Below are 16710 nucleotides of genomic sequence, written 5' to 3'. Positions count from 1 at the left end.
TCTCGAGGAGTTGTTTTTCTCTGTCTTGGCATACGTGGGACATCCGAAGTTGTTTGATACGTATAAAAATGCCTTATGGCGTGCAAAACAATAGTTTTTGAACCTTGCAGATGGACTTTTACAAGAACAATTCTTCTCGCGAAGTTTTATAATAACTTCCCTAGTAGAATTTATCACAACTTTTATTTTTTCCAATTTTTTAATCGTAAGTAGGTAATCACTTTTAATCTTTTGCAACACTTAATGTAGCCAAAATTATACAAACAGTAACCTACAACCACAAATCGAGTTGAGTGTTCTCTATTCATTTTTGAATAAAAGTATTAACTTTTTAGTGTTCTTAATTACGTGGCCAACCAGTAAATAGGAATACTATGTTAAGAAGTAGTGTAAAAAGTTTGTCTATTAATTTTAGTATTAATGACTGATTTGTTGGAAAAGTATTTCTATATTGAGAAAAATAAAAATAATTACATGAAAGTAGTTATGAATCTTAGTCTGAAAAAATCTTCCCTTTATATCAGCGTTCTTAATTATATGACCACCACTGTAGCTTTTTTATCTTTTACTAGAATGAGATAAGATTATAAGAAAATGCAAATTCTGTTTGATAGTTGGAGCGGAACACTTGAGATAAACAACAAATGAAATGTATTTTTACACAGTAAATTAAATCTGAAACAGGTTTTAGGAGTCAATCGTAGATATTTTTTTATTAACTGACCTTATGTAAAAATTATCTACGATTAAATCCCTATGAAGATTCCCTACGTATGGATATTCTAAATATGTCTGAAAATAAAAGACCAGAATGATATCAACTATTTATTGATCAAAATAAAAGAAAATCATAATAATATGCAGGAGAAATGCTAACGCAATAGATAACAATAGATTCATTATTTGATCATTATAATTTTATGTTACTTACTATTACATCTACGTATATTATCACAGACATTTCATAATATGTATATCAGTCTTATTATATCAGTACTTTCAAAAAATATTATAATATAGGTTATTTTTAATAACACCAGGTAAAACAATAATATATCAAGGCCTTTCAGGACGGAATATAATTAAAAAAGTAGACAATTATTTTTTTAATTGCGTCGTCATTTTCATGAAAAAATCAATCATTGCAAGCAAATCTCAGAATGTCTCAACTCGTGTCTTTATCAGCGGATGAAAGCCTCATATTTGTGGTAAACATTTTTTAAGCAACAGTTAATTAACAATGTTCACAATATTCATTATCAACATTGTAACACGGAGAACATTGAGACAAATACATCTATAAAATAAGCAAGTGCAAATACGCAAATGTTATTCAAATAACATAATGATAATTTATAATTGAAAAGGAAAAATAAAACAACTATGGGATATTTCTTAAAAATAGTAACACGTGGTGCGGGTTACTGAAAGCGCTCTGGTGGAGGCTTTAATCCCTTGTATCGACAATAGTCACAATACCATATGGATTCTAAACTAGAAGTGCCTTCTTACAGTGGGTCGACACTTAGAACATCGTTTTGGTTAGGCTTATGTTATCAAGCAATTTTAAAATTCATTCCATTGATTTTATTGTCAATATTACTTGGCTCTCGTCTCGTGGTTGAAATCTTTTGCATTGTTTCAAAGTTTTCAAACCGACTTTATTTCATTAGATCAAAAAAATTCCCTGTGCTGTTTATTGTATTTCAGGTGAATTTTTATGAAAAATATTCATAAAAATATCCACTACCTCTGAATACCGAGAAATATTTTTTTTTTATTTATACTATTGACACACCCCGGACACTCCATACAAAATTATCGTTTTGACAGTCACATTGTAGAGACTGCAAATGTGTGTGTTAACGCTTTATGGTTGGCACATTTTTGAGTAGCGTAAAAAAAAATTCGCGTTTTTCTGATGAAATACATCCGTAAACAGCACAATATCTAAACATTTTCTACGAAGAACGATAATCACAAATCCAAAATAATAAAATTACTTTAAGTCAATTTGATTAATGTTGTCAATCTTCGTTACGTATCGTCCCTGTAGAAAAATGTGAACCATTTTTAGACTGATCGTGCGGGGTGAGGTAAGTGTTTACTTTTGGCGGGAGGCGGAGAGTGTCCGTTCTGTAGCGTTTAGCTACTATTATGTATTCTGTGCTTTTGATAAGCACGTGTTTGAGAAATTTTTTTTTTCGATGAAGGGACATAAGTCACGCGCACGTTCAGTTTTGTTCATGTTAGTTCAGTCTCGCGCGGCACGTCATAGTGTGCGAACGTTAGCAATGGCTGATGTGAACGGGTCAACGACCTCTAAAATGTTAAAGTGCGCGAACTGTAATGTAGTTATAAACGAGGTTCTGGCCTTTATTCAGAACAAGTGTGATGTGATGGACGAAGATTCAATGATCAGACTGTGTATCACGGCGTTTAAACCGGAAGAAATTAGTGCAGCAAAAAATCTTTTGTTTACCTCTGTCAAGACAACGGGAAGAAACATCAACCGTAAAAGGGAGGGAAAAACTCAAAGAGAAATAGAAGACATAATCTCACTAATAAAACAGAAAGATCCTGAAGAATTGCCGATTTTTGTCGCCCGTGGCCTACAAAAATTACCCCCGGTCACTTTTGATCACCTGGACGCGACACGGATATTGAAGGACCTTATTTTACTCAAACACGAGATTGAGACTATTAAGGAAACATATACACATGTTGACCAGTTTTCGAGATTACAAAATGAAGTCATTAATCTTCAGCAAGCATCCATGGTTAATTATTTTGAACGGGACAACTTTGTCAACAGAAAACGAGGTACCACGAATCGTATGTTAGACAGCTCCGAACTCAATTGCGAAAGCGGTCCCTCAGGAATTATTCATATAACACAGGAGCCAGTGATCGTTAATAATCATTCCAGAGTTATTGATAAGGAGGTAAATCAACACAATCAAGCGCGGCGCTCACTGTCCCTGTCTCGCTCGCGCGCACCGCTGTCTGGTGACGATCTCTCTGTCGCACACAGCCCAAATATTGCGCGTGCGGCGGTACTCACCGAGTAACAAACGCAGGGCACTTCGACTAGCGCGGTGACTAATACCTCTGTATGTATAGGTGCAACAAACAATCAGCTGATTCGAGCGCCCCAGACGCAGAACGCCTTATTTACGCAGAATAATGACGACGAATGGCAAGTTGTACAAAGAAAAAAGTACCGGAATCGATTTATAGGTAAAAAAAAAAGGAGTCCACCTTCGTTAGGCTTATGCTAAAACCCCGCGCTTATACATGTGACTTAGAGAAACGATGAGCGAGAGAATTGAGGCATCATGTAGCCGGTTACAGACCCGTGGCGCCACTTCGCCTCAGCAGGGGCTTACCGAACCTTCTGAGGGATGTCCATCCGGGCTTAGGCTTAGTCCATGAGGACTTAATGCATGTTGGTACACGAGAGGCAAACGATGCTGTGGATTGCGCCACAGCCGGTACTTCTCAAACTCCGGATGTATCCGCAAATATGGAAGGAGGTTGATCGCGATTTAAGATTTTTGAGTGCTTTTACACAGAAAGTAAAAAATATAAGAAGAACGGAATCCTCGGAATTGACCAATGGCGTTTTTAGAGAAATTGGTCAAAATCTCAAAGACCTCTCGTCTACCGAAAAAGATAGACTCATAGGTGAGATTGTGAAACCATTTCTCAATACAGCCACGAAATATTATAGGCAATGTGCAAGGAAAAACAAAAGATTCAAAGACAAGCATGGCGTTTTCTTGAATAAACAGTTCATCGATGACATACCTGATGAGTTTAAGAGAGTGGCATGCAGTAATGCAGTAACGAGTGATCATAGTATGAGTTATAAACAAGGTCTTCAATGCAGAAAACGAATCAGGGAGTCACTAGAGAGTGAACCGCAGAGCAAAGTAATAAAAGCTTTTGCTTCTACGGTGTCTTCAGATAATAGAAAGATAACGCTAAAATCATCAAGATTTAGAAAAAAATTATAACAACTTGTTTTAAGTCTCCCAGACGAGCTTCACTGGTTTTAAAAAAAAATTCTGCGCTCACAAGACCTTACTCACCAGAGGAAGCTTTGGGTGTCATCGTCGAAAGCTAAGTGTGGAGACTTATAAACTAATGCGCCAGGATTTGAATAGTCGAGGATACCCTGCTTATTCCCTTATCGTGAAATTCTAAATTCAAGAAAAGCATGCTATCCAACAGACGACGTACAAGTTTCTGAAGTAGAAGCATCGGTTTCGTTACAAGGGCTACTGACACATACTTTTCAACGTATTGTCCAAAGTTATGAAGACAGTTTCATCGAGTATTCTAACAGAAAAGGCACGCAAGAAGTCACATGCGTATTTGAAGGGTCAAAATAAGTCTCTCCAGCGTTACAACTTACAGTCGCAAGGAGGGTAGAAGAATTGGCTAATGATATCGAACGATCATTAAAGGAACTCGACTAAAGTACCGACATAACGGACACCGCTCAACTGGCAGTGTTCATTCGCGGCATTGACGATTTTGTCGTTACCGAAGAAATGGCTGCTCTTTTTCTTATAAAAGGGAGTACAAGAGGATGTGATGTGTTGGAATCGTTCAATTCCGTTATATGTGGACTAAAATTTGGCTGACTGGCTGAATTTGCACAGACGGCGCACCATCTATGGTTGGAAAAAACGAAGGACTTGTTACTTTAATAAAAAAAAATAATCCCGATGTTTCTTTAATTCAGTACCACTGTATCATATAAGATACAAGCCAAATATGTGGTATCATACATCAAGAGAATGTAAGTGCTAAGTCAGCTAATAATATTCAAGACGTTATGAGTGTTGTGGTAATAATCGTTAACTTCATCAAATCTCGAGGTCTTAACCACAGGCAATTTCAGGAATTTTTAAAAGAACAAGACGCCATATATTACCCATTTCTGTGATGTTCGTTGGCTTAGCAAAGGAAAAATGTTAAAAAGAGTGTTCAATTTGCGAAAATAAATTGCAGCATTTATGCTTAATAAGGATAAAGCTATTCCACAGTTTGGTGATGAAGCATGGCTAAGTGATTTTGGATTTCTTGTTGATATAACAGCACATGTCAATGATTTAAATAAGAAATTGCAAGGAAAAGATAATAATATGATTCATGAACGCTTTAAAAGCGTTTGAAGTGAAGTTGGAGTTGTGGATCAATCAGTTAAAAAATAATATGACCACGCATTTTCCACATTTCTCGACATGTCGAATTCTCAACATGAACAAATATATTACCGTTCTGCTGGATCTGAAAACACAATTCGAGTCGCGTTTTACCGATTTCCGAAAACATGAAAAAAGCTTGAATTTGTTTGCTCGCCCATTCAATGTTTCTGTCGAAGATGTCCCTGATGATGTTCAGATGGAGTTGTTAGAATTACAATGCAACTCTTCTTTGAAAGACAAATTCAACTTAGGATTGTTCGAGTTCTATTCAAAATACATCACTTCTACACATTTTCCTAAGATAAAAACCATGCACTGAAAATGACATCTCTGTTTGGTACCACATACCAGTGCGAGCAGTTATTTTCTCGGATGAAAAACGTTAAGTCGAAGACAAGAAGTAGAATCACCGACATTCGCCTTGAAAACAGTTTGAGGATTTCAACGACCACCACAGGGACTGATATTGATAAGCTAGTTAAGAAAAAACAATGTCAATCGTCTCATTTATTTAAATTTCAATTACTTTTAGTACTGTAAAATTAAATAATAAATAACTTTAAATATTATTGTTAGTTTTTATTTCAACATTCTTACTGGAAATAAAGTAGTAGAGCGCAGCTTAGACTGGGGTAGAAGCCTTTGAAAATAATGAAAAGATAAAAAAAATCGCAGTCGGATGAAACCCATTAGAAAAGGAGGGGAATATGATAAAAATGTAAGGAAAAATAAATTACGGTCAATCCGAGTTCGGGAAGCCGGAGGGGGGAGCTTTTAAGAGAAAAAAATGGTTTCTCTCGATTTCCGACAAAACTACAAGTCCTATAGAAAAAAGTTCAATGGCAAAGTTGTAGGTAATTAAAAGTTCTACAACTTTTGTATTCACAATTTTTTCACATAACCTAAAAATTTAGGTGAAAAATTCAAAAAACCAAGTTTTTGGTCTTTTATTTCTATCTACTTCAAAATTTATTTTTTGTCTACGAAATTTGGTGGAAACTTACTTTATTATGTCCCAAATACACTGTAATTTATCTGATTGAAAATATTTATTTTTTCGCCTTATTTTGAATTAATACCAAAAAAACAACCTAATTTTCAATCGAAAAGTCACCCGTCAAAATATCAGTTTTTTTCAAAAACTTGGGGTGCCTTTTATTCATTGAAATCTCTACTTTCATATGGTGTAAAAAAAATAAACACCACTATAGTAAATGTTCTCAGGAAATGCATACAAACAGTGTGATAATGAGCTTTTACTAAATCAGGCACACTTCTTGAACTCTATATCTTCTCTTGTATCGGCTTTTCGGTAATATTTCAAAAGAAAAATAATTATCTGTTCTAAGTTTAATATTTTACAGCATATTCAAAAGCAAAATGATGTCGATAAAAACATTTCAGGTAGTTCGAGAAGTGTGCCTGATTTGGTAAAAGCTAATTTTCAGACTGTTTGTATGCATTTCCTGAGAACATTTACTATGGTGGTGTTTATTTTTTTTACACCATATGAAAGTAGAGATTTCAATGAATAAAAGGCACCCCAAGTTTTTGAAAAAAGCTGATATTTTGACGGGTGACTTTTCGATTGAAAATTAGGTTGTTTTTTTGGTATTAATTCAAAATAAGGCGAAAAAATAAATATTTTCAATCAGATAAATTACAGTGTATTTGGGACATAATAAAGTAAGTTTCCACCAAATTTCGTAGAAAAAAAATAAATTTTGAAGTAGATAGAAATAAAAGACCAAAAACTTGGTTTTTTGAATTTTTCACCTAAATTTTTAGGTTATGTGAAAAAATTGTGAATACAAAAGTTGTAGAACTTTTAATTACCTACAACTTTGCCATTGAACTTTTTTCTATAGGACTTGTAGTTTTGTCGGAAATCGAGAGAAACCATTTTTTTCTCTTAAAAGCTCCCCCCTCCCGCTTCCCGAACTCGGATTGACCGTAATTTATTTTTCCTTACATTTTTATCATATTCCCCTCCTTTTCTAATGGGTTTCATCCGACTGCGATTTTTTTTTGTTTCAAAAATTATCTACTCTAGTCTACTAGTAATAAAAAGTTTTTGTTTTATTGCGGCCCACCGAACAAATATCAAAGTATAGTTGGCCCTTGGCTTCATAAACGTTGAATATTGTTATGTGGGTTGTTATAACGTTGTTATAAATATTGTTATGTGGGTTCCCTCACATAAAGGTATTTTGGGCAACGAAATAGCGGACAAAACTGCTTATGTTGGGGTCAATGCTATTGACGTCAGAAATGTGATACATGTTCCTATGACTGATTATTATTACGATGTAAATGTTTCGTTAAATAGTATGTGGTAGAAGTGGTATTAGAATTCTGGAAGGAGGATCAGAAATTTAAAGGAAAATGGTATGGAAATATTCAAGAGGATTTACAGAGAAGACCTTGGTATGATGAGCTGGATATAGCAAGTCGTGAGTTTATCACCACAATCAATAGATTAAGATTTGGCCACAATAAAGCACCCGCACACCTTGCAAGACTGAACAATAGCAACATATGCACTTTCTGTAATGAGAGGATCGCCGATATGAACCATTTTCCTTCAACTGTCAAAACCATATGTTCATATTTCATAGACTTGTATTGGCAAGTGAAATAGTAGAGTACGTAAGTGATTCCTCCCGCCGCCAGTTGTGTGATTTGTTAAAACACAAAAAGTGTTATAGTGCGTTATACAAATACATAAAAAATACTGTCAGAACGATCTAATTACGGACAAAGGAAGGAAAAATATCTTGAACATTTGTGATAAAAAATATGAATTGGCTTAAAGGTCTCGTAACCAGGCCATTGAATATTCAAAAAAAAATAATCTTTGAAGTTTTGACTTTTGAAGTGTCAAAATAATTGTCGTTAACCATAAAAATGTTTTCCACTAGTAAAACTCCTAGTTGCTGGCGAAAGTATTTTGTAATAAATAAAGATGAAGCCACTGCACAATGTAAATATTGTCCAAAAGCATTAAAAAACGTGTAGTAACACTACAAACTTGAAACAGCATATGGAAAGGAAACATTAAGCTGTTTTACAAGCTGACAAGGTAACACTAATCATTCAATGTAAAAATTATTATTTATTCGTTATAAAAGCCCTTACGACAGCAAATTATAAAATTCAGATAATGAGTTAAATTAATATGTTCTAGCTGCAAACATTTAACCTAAATTAAATTAATATTTTATTTTCTATTTCTTACTCTACAATAGCTTGCCTTTTTAAAGGTTAACAACGCATTTGTGATTATAATATTCTTTATTTGATTCTGAAATCGAGAATGCATATTATAAAAATATTTTTTAGCTATCACTCATTTTTTAAACATTGATATAAGGTAGGTGTGTCAATTAACGCCCTCTGTTAAATAACGCCCGAACTTCAAAAAACCCACTTATATTCAATATACCCGCATCGTACATCACGCACACATGAATTGCACCAATAGGAACGCGCCTAGCGCGGTTGCGTAAGTCTGGAGTCGCCATCTTTGCCAGTAGCAGCTTTCGTTTCAAGAGCGTTAGACGTGCACCGGCTGTTATAAAAATTACTTCTAACGAAACTGTAAGTTTTCAGTTGTTTTCAAGTTATTTCTTGGATTATTTTATACTTTGGCAGTAGTATACATAACTACACTTCATATTCTGTAGATATTTTCAAAATGATTTACTTAATTCCTTCAAAATTAAAAAAATGTCAATAGCGCCCAGTCGCTTAATAACGCCCAGTAAACGGACCTTGGGGCGTTATTAGACTACGTGTAGGCCACGTGTGGGCGCTATTAAGCTAGCTGAAAAGGGTAGTAAGAGAGTTCACCTCATTGCTCCCGAACACGCTGAAAACGTCACGATAGCGATGTGTGTAAATGCCGTCGGTAGGGCAATCCCACCGATGATACTGTTCAAAGGACAAAGGAAAAGACCTGATTTAAAGAAAAATGTCCCAAATGGAACATTAGTAAAAATGGCTCCAAAGGGGAGCATGACGTCAGACTTGTTTGTCAAATTCATTAAGCACCTAGCAAAATTCAAGATTGTTGGAAAATGTTTGCTGATCTTCGATGGTGTTAAATGTCACCTATCAATAGAAGCACTTGATGAAGCTGAGAAAAATTAAATAGTTTTATATTGCCTCCCCTCTAACACCACACACGAACTACAACCGTTGGATAAGTCTGTAAACAAGTCTTTCGAACACCACTGGGATGAAGCTGTCTTAAACTTTGTGTAAACCCCAATGAAAGATTAACAAAGGCCACATTTAACCAATTATTTACGAAAGTCTGGTACAAGTGTATGAGTATGACATATAAAAATATCCAATAGTGGAGCAACTGTTTACATAAGGTGTTTTTTAATTCTTTAACATAATTGACGACGATGTTCCACACACCCCAAAAACGTACAAGTCCCACGTTGCCAAGTGACCTGAGCAGGGCCCGAACAAAAGCTGAGGCATCCGCAGTGCCAAAAAGCATTGATAAACTTAGAGGCTCTGAACACTATTGTTTCACCCCGCACCCGAGAGCCTCAAGTTTTTAAAAAGAAAGTAGTCATAAGTAAGAGACAAGCCGAAGACAAGGAGGCAAGCCCACCTCCAACATCCATATTTTTGATTGAGGGTAGAGCCTGTCTATTAATCCATCAGTCCTCGGAATCACAGACACAATAGAAAATCTATTGTGTCGCGCCCCGATCGGGGCTTACGGTGGTCAATGGGTTAAAAGCGAAAAGTCACATAAGAGACTCCCGAAATCTCAAAGTAGAAAGAAAAGAGGGAGTCATCGCAGCGTTAGACAGGCTATACCAGATAATTAAAGAACAAGATATAAAGTTCACCAGTGCTAGGACTGGGAGCGGCGGAGGGCAGGGGAGGGACCCTTTACATCACCCCCAGCCGTCCCACACAAATTCGACGATACTTGACCAAGCACTGGTGGAAGAAAATAACAATTACATGAAAGCACGAAAGACAGTATGAAAGAAATGACGAAAAAGATGGAAGAGATGAGCGGAATTATGAAAGAGAGTGAGGTGAGAATGGTAAGGCTGAGCTCGTTGTTAGAGAGCAACATGACTGTCGCCAAAACGACAAGTTACGCGGCCGTTGCTTCGAGAGGAGTCGCTGAGGGGCTCCCCGGAAGCGTATTGCCAAACTGTATACTGACCCAGACCGGGGTTGCTCTGAGTTCGATCGCAGTTTGCCTTTATAGTTGAAGAGCAAACTGTATACCTATTCAGAGCGTGTCTGAATCGAAATACATTTTGCTTTAAAATACTTGAGCAAAATACATACGAGTCCAGACGTCCATACTTTTCGGCGTCTGGTGTAGTATGTAATATGGCATCGATAATTTAGAGCAAAATGCATGCGAGTGCAGACATATCTTCTCTCTTTTAGTCCCGCGCGGCGCGCTATCATGCCTGCCTTGTCTTCTAAAACTTGCGCCGCTTGCGACCTTGACGCCTTTTTGTCAGTGTTCGTGACCTAATTAGCAATTACGCACGTGTCAAGGTTATTCTTTCACAAATAAAACAATTACTTGCCAATCGAGTGTTCAAACATGTGTGAAGTGAAATTAAAAACATTCTTAACGAAGCAGTGTATAGAATTTACGATTTTACAAAGCAATTATGTGAATAATGAGACATTTAACGCAAAAATTCAGTGCAAACTGCCATCACTGCAGAACGATTCGCCGCGCGAACAGTGCAAGCGTTTTGTTCAACAATTCTCCAAGTTTTCGAACACAAATTGGATTGTCAAGCGAAGTCCTGCTGTGAAGCGATATGAATTCCGTAAACAATATGGTTGTAAGCATTCAACATTCAATAAAAAACATGGTAAATCAAGAAATTTTCAATGCAAAGCTTCAGTAAACTTCCTATTTAAGAAAACTAACAGAAATACAATTAAAAACGACGCCTTTTTGAAACAAGGATTAAACACTATTATTGACATATTTTGTTTTAACCATAGACCATGGAATAATTTTTTGTGTTTGTTGATTGTTTCAGTTAAAACTGCCAAGTCGCGATGGAAACAACTGAGAGATAATCATCGAGATGCCTTAAAAAGACAAAATGCAACAAAAAGACAAAATGCAACAAGGAGTGGACAGGCTAGAAAACAACGAAAAGAATGGAAATATCAGAAAGCCATGTCATTCTTATTGCCTTACATGTGTAACAGAGACCGGTCATCAAATTTTGCGCCCTTGGATGACTCAGTAAGCGAAACTTCAAATCCGCCAAATACCATTGATGAGAGTTCACGGGAATCATGCAATTTGTTGCCATCAAATTCAAATAATCTTCCTTCTGTCGATGTTCCTAATGATTCAACAGCTTCTGGGCCTCTCCCATCCACATCCAAAAAAAGAAAGAACGATGAAATTCTAGATCTTTTGAAAAAAAATCAAAAACGCCGCGAACTGTTGGAACAAGAACGGATAGAAGTTAAAAACATGATGTCAGCTAGTGATAAGTACGATGAAATAGACTTATTTTTTTTTTAAATTTGGCTGCATCGGCGAAAAAGCTGCCGTATTATTTACAACTACAAATTAAAAAAAACCTGCTTTAATGCGGTAATATCAGCTGAAGAAAGTAATCTTCAACATAGTTGGTATTCTCCGAATAATTATGGTTATTCTACAGCCTCATCAACACCTACAACAGATAATATCAATACTAGTATCGATATCGATACTCCTAGTCACAGACATGTATCAAGATAGACTAAGCGAGTGTATGTACTTCCCGTGTCCAAACTATGTTAATGAAACTTACTTGACGCTGGCCTACACTCAGTCCGCGCTTGCAGTTCGCCAAGGAAAGACGTGAAGCTGAATAAAGTAAAATACCGAATTGCGCCGTTATAAACTGTAGAAACTCCACAGCTGTGAGTGGCCGAGTTAGCAGAGATGTTTCCTTCCACCGGTAAGTAATTTTCTAATCAGAATATGCACTATTTATTTTAAAATCAAATAAAGAATATCTGTGGAAAACGATCGTGACAAACTCGGATACCAAATCATACGAAATGATTCGGAATACATTGCGGCTTTTACTTGGCACGGTAAAGATCGAGTCGTATGATAACAAGCAATGAATAGCGTCTTCTCATTTTTCTGTTCTCATTTTTCTGTCCAATTTTGTGGTAAGTGATGTTCATTTGATGCAACAGTTCTCGATTCTAATCGATTTTATAATCGAACAGAAAAATGATAATTTGAAGGAGCAATTTTTCAGAAAAAAAGGCATAGATTTTTTTGTCATTTAATACGACTTGACCTAGAACTTTTAAGTATTTTAATACAAAGGTACTCAAAATAAATATTATGACATGGACGCCATTAGTTAAAGTGTCATCTTGGGAGGTTTTAAGAAAACTCTTTATTGCTTAGACTATGTTTGTTTTTTCAGTTTTCCAAGTAACCCGAACATAAAAGAAAAATGGATTGATGCAACGGGACATAAAGATTGATTGATTAACAGTTTCATTACTTTCTTTCGATGGCCTCTCTAGTACGTAGTACACGGTAACTCAATGGGCATATGTAAGAAAAAGCTAAAACACATTAGTTTACTTGTTAGAATATTAAAAGGTTTATAAATTTATTTTACCATTCCTCTGTCTATGGTAATTATCATTTTTCTGTCTTGAATCGATTTAGTAATCGATTACGATTCATTTATTTAATTACCTCTTAGACATAGATCTAGTTTGATCTGATTTCTTTCGATTTACTTCGATGGGATAGGACGATACTAGAATCGCCGCGCGAGTGGCGTCCTAATCGATTTAGCGTAAAATGAAATTACCACCACTAAAAAGCGCTCGTGACGTCATAACGCGTTAAGGTCAGTACAAAAAATATGACACGCTTGGTTTTCATACAGATCGCGGTACTTGCGTAGTCTATCTATGTCTGTGCTCCTAGTGCTCCAAATGATATTAACACTAGTATTAATACTCCTAGCGCTTCACAAATTCAAACAACCCAGGATATTGAAACATCTGCAGCAGAGCAAACAGGACCCAATGAAAATGCGGACAACTTTGAGACAGATTATGATTTTTAAATTAATATAACATGGCATCGACTGTATGCAAAAATAAAAATTACTTTGATTTCAAAATGTGTACTTACTTTAAACACACTGCTAATCTTTCACAGCTACTGATTGAATTTCTGTAATTTGTGTCTTGTTTCCGAATATATGGTTCAATCAGGGAGTGAAGTTCATGAAAAGTACATCTTGAAACTCTATAAGATTTTTCGAAAGTTTCTTCATCAGCAGTTTGGAAAAAAGTAAAATATTCACTGTGTTCTGAACGATGTTTGATATGATTTCTTAACCAAAATCTATGTTTCCTTATAGAATTGTTCAAATAGTATACGGTAAGTAATTCGGTTTCTTCTGACTCCAACTCTTCTTCCTCCAGCAATGTATTATGTAAGGTAATAACGTATTAACTTTTTCGATAACATGTCTGCTGTCACTGACATTTCGCGTAGAACTAAACCAATCGCCCGCCGCCGGGAGCTCGAAATGACTCGTCGCGTACTCGCGGCCTAGCTCCGCATATTGAAAAACACAGTGGCAACTCCGCTCCGCATTACTTTCTCGCTCTGCTCCGCAGCCTCGCTCCTCTCCGGTGGACAGACACAGTACGCAACTCCGCTCCGCATTACTCCGTTTCTCCGCTCCGCTGCCTCGCTCCGCTCCGGTGGACAGGCAGCCTTAGGTCCGCTATTTATGCAAACGAACATCTCCTTGGAGCCCGCTCTAACAGATATTCGCATGTCACAGTTTGCTTTACATACAAGCGAGCAAAGTGCATACCTACTCAGATTGGTCTGAGCTCGTATATACTTTGCTCCAATTTTCAATGAGCGCGACGTAGTTCAGTACAGACTATGGGCGTCTGGGTCAGTATACAGTTTGGCAATACGCTCCCCGGAACAAGGGCTTTGCATTCGGTTATGGTGTCCTCCAAGGACGAACAGGAAACGGGAGAAAAAGTATTGGAGAAGATTAGAAAGAATGTGGATGCAATGCAATGCAGAAACAATCTTTCCTTAAAAAAACCACAATCCGTGGAGACCGCCAGACGAAAGGCTTGCAATCCCTTCATTATACATAGGCTCGGGCCAACAATATTGAGATTCAGTGTGTTCCCCAAAAGAAAAATGAAAATCTTCATGAAAAATGATAAACAAATAGGGAAAGTTATAAAAATGATTAAAGAAGAAGACATCCTTTTTGCTTTGCACGCATGACAGTGTCGCGTGTGATGAAGTCCAACGGTTCTAGTAACCGTCCTAAATCTTCGTCGTTTCTTGCAGCTACAATTGATTTCAATAGATCTAAAACTGTTACCGAAAAACTTAATACATCATACTTGATGGGGTTAAATCTCCAATACAAAGTTAAGCAAGTTTAAGTTGGCTGTGGAATGTAATTAAAACATTCCGTCATTTCCGTTTGGACAAAGAATCAAATAGCTGGAGAGGTTTGGTTTCGATAATTTATGAAACGTCATCCTGTTCTTTATCTAAGATTGTCTAAATTAACAAGTATCGCTCTAGCTACAAGTTTTAATAGAACAATGTGCATCTTTTTTTTTTCAAAATCCACGGTTGTTGACAAATACCAGTTGCAATGGAAAGACATATGGAACATGGACGAATCTGGAATCACAGCTGTTCAAAATCCAGACCGCGTCATTGTACGACGAGGACAGAAACAAGTGAGTGCTATGACTACCGCAGAGAGGAGAACATTGGTAACTATTAGCCCTAGCAGGAAATGCCCTTGGCGCTCACATACCCCCGATGATCATCTTCCCTAGAAAAATATTTAATGATCACTTCATACGCAATGGATCTACTGGATCCATTGGCACAGCAAATTGGTGAGGGTGGGTGCAAGATTACGATTTCTATGTATTCCTAAAAAAATCCATATCCATGAAATATAGAGTGTGACAACATGCATTCAACAATAGAACGAGCGTCTAAATATGCTAAAATCTATACCCCTGATGACTGGCAAAATGTAATACGGCTAGCCCGTAAAGATAAACCATACAATGTTCAGGTTATGGAACATACAGATTTTTTGGATTTCAAAGCATTGGCAATAATATTTTTCCAAACAAAATCAAAGCCACGGATGGAACTCCTTTGCACTGGGCTCATGTGAGATGGTTACAATTGATCAAAGATTTTTCAAATTCATTGTTTTTCAAATGAGAATACTGGGAAGAATTATTCAAAGAGGTAAAATTAAAGGAGAGATCAAAAAGATCGGGACATAATACTTGTCTGGCAAAGCTTTATCCTGAACAAATTTTGCGAAAAAGAGTAAAACATTCAGATCTGATGGAAATGTGTAAGGATGGAACGATACCAAAAAATCATCACTTTTATTACTTACCAGAATCTGCCGGTGAATTCAAGACCGTTGGAAAAGATGTAGCCTCCTGCCTCAAAATGATGATGACGAATTGGAACTGTCTGCCTCAAGAGCCTCATACTTGAGACGCCGGTCAGGAAAAAAGAACTGATGTGTATTTGATAGTAACAAAGTATAGTTTTTTAAGTTTTTACCATTATAAAGCTCAGGATTAGAGTGAAATAGGTACATTAATTGTTTTTCTCTGTTATAATAAGTTTTAATACATTTTACGTTGCCAAAAAGAGACAAGGAAAGAAGACTAGAAAATAATGGCAACCAAGTTGTTGATCTCTTAAATACATAGTTAATTATTTTTATATTATATTTCATAGCTATTTGTGTCGTTGGTATTACTAAAGCATGTCGCTGATATACTTATAATTAACTAAATGTTTTCTAAGAAAATTATAATATGTAGATAGGTAAACTAAACTCTAAAATTAGATATCAAAATTTGTGCTGTTTTGAAAACCTAGGTCATAGACATAAGAATTTTATAAGAAGAAAAAATTTAAATAGAAAATAAGACTGTTCAGTAAGCTCTGTTTTGTTCAGTAAAAGTTTTCTTGATACACTTTAAAATTGTATAAATTGTTATATTTTGAAGTTTTTTTTAAATAAAGCTTTTTGAACTTTTTTGAGTATACTTCTTTTACTTCTCATACTTTGAAACTAACCTTAAATAAATTCATACATCTGTCCTGGAATATAGTATTTTTTCTTTTTTGCCAAGCCAAATGGACGTATAACCTCAGAAAAAATGGGAAATAGTGGATTTAGTCGCATGAAAAGTTATACCAATGTACCATTTCACGATACTGGTAGAAAATGCTTATGTTTTTTTCCTACCACATTGAATAATAAGATTTTGTATTACACGTCCATTCTTTCAAAGCGTTTTTTGAGAAAAAATAAGAAAAGATTTGTCTTACTATATCAAACCAAATAGACGTATGTGCATTATTGAGAACTTAGAAAAAGTTACA

At 36.0% G+C, this 16710-nt stretch overlaps 1 protein-coding gene and 1 pseudogene across 3 annotated transcripts in view; one reads left to right on the top strand and one right to left on the bottom strand.

The window, feature by feature from the left end:
- snama (something that sticks like glue) overlaps positions 1-16710 on the bottom strand; it is a 40161-nt gene that overhangs the window by 8274 nt on the left and 15177 nt on the right. The window lies entirely within an intron of this gene.
- LOC149906524 (uncharacterized) lies at positions 10241-13669 on the top strand (annotated as a pseudogene).

Source organism: Colias eurytheme, chromosome 8 (assembly GCF_061535395.1).
Source record: "Colias eurytheme isolate Ceu_HAF_F1 chromosome 8, ilColEury1 Martin Lab GWU primary, whole genome shotgun sequence".
Lineage (NCBI taxonomy): Eukaryota > Metazoa > Arthropoda > Insecta > Lepidoptera > Pieridae > Colias > Colias eurytheme.
Note: the sequence above shows the minus strand (reverse complement) of the source record. Positions and strands in the feature narration are given on the sequence as shown.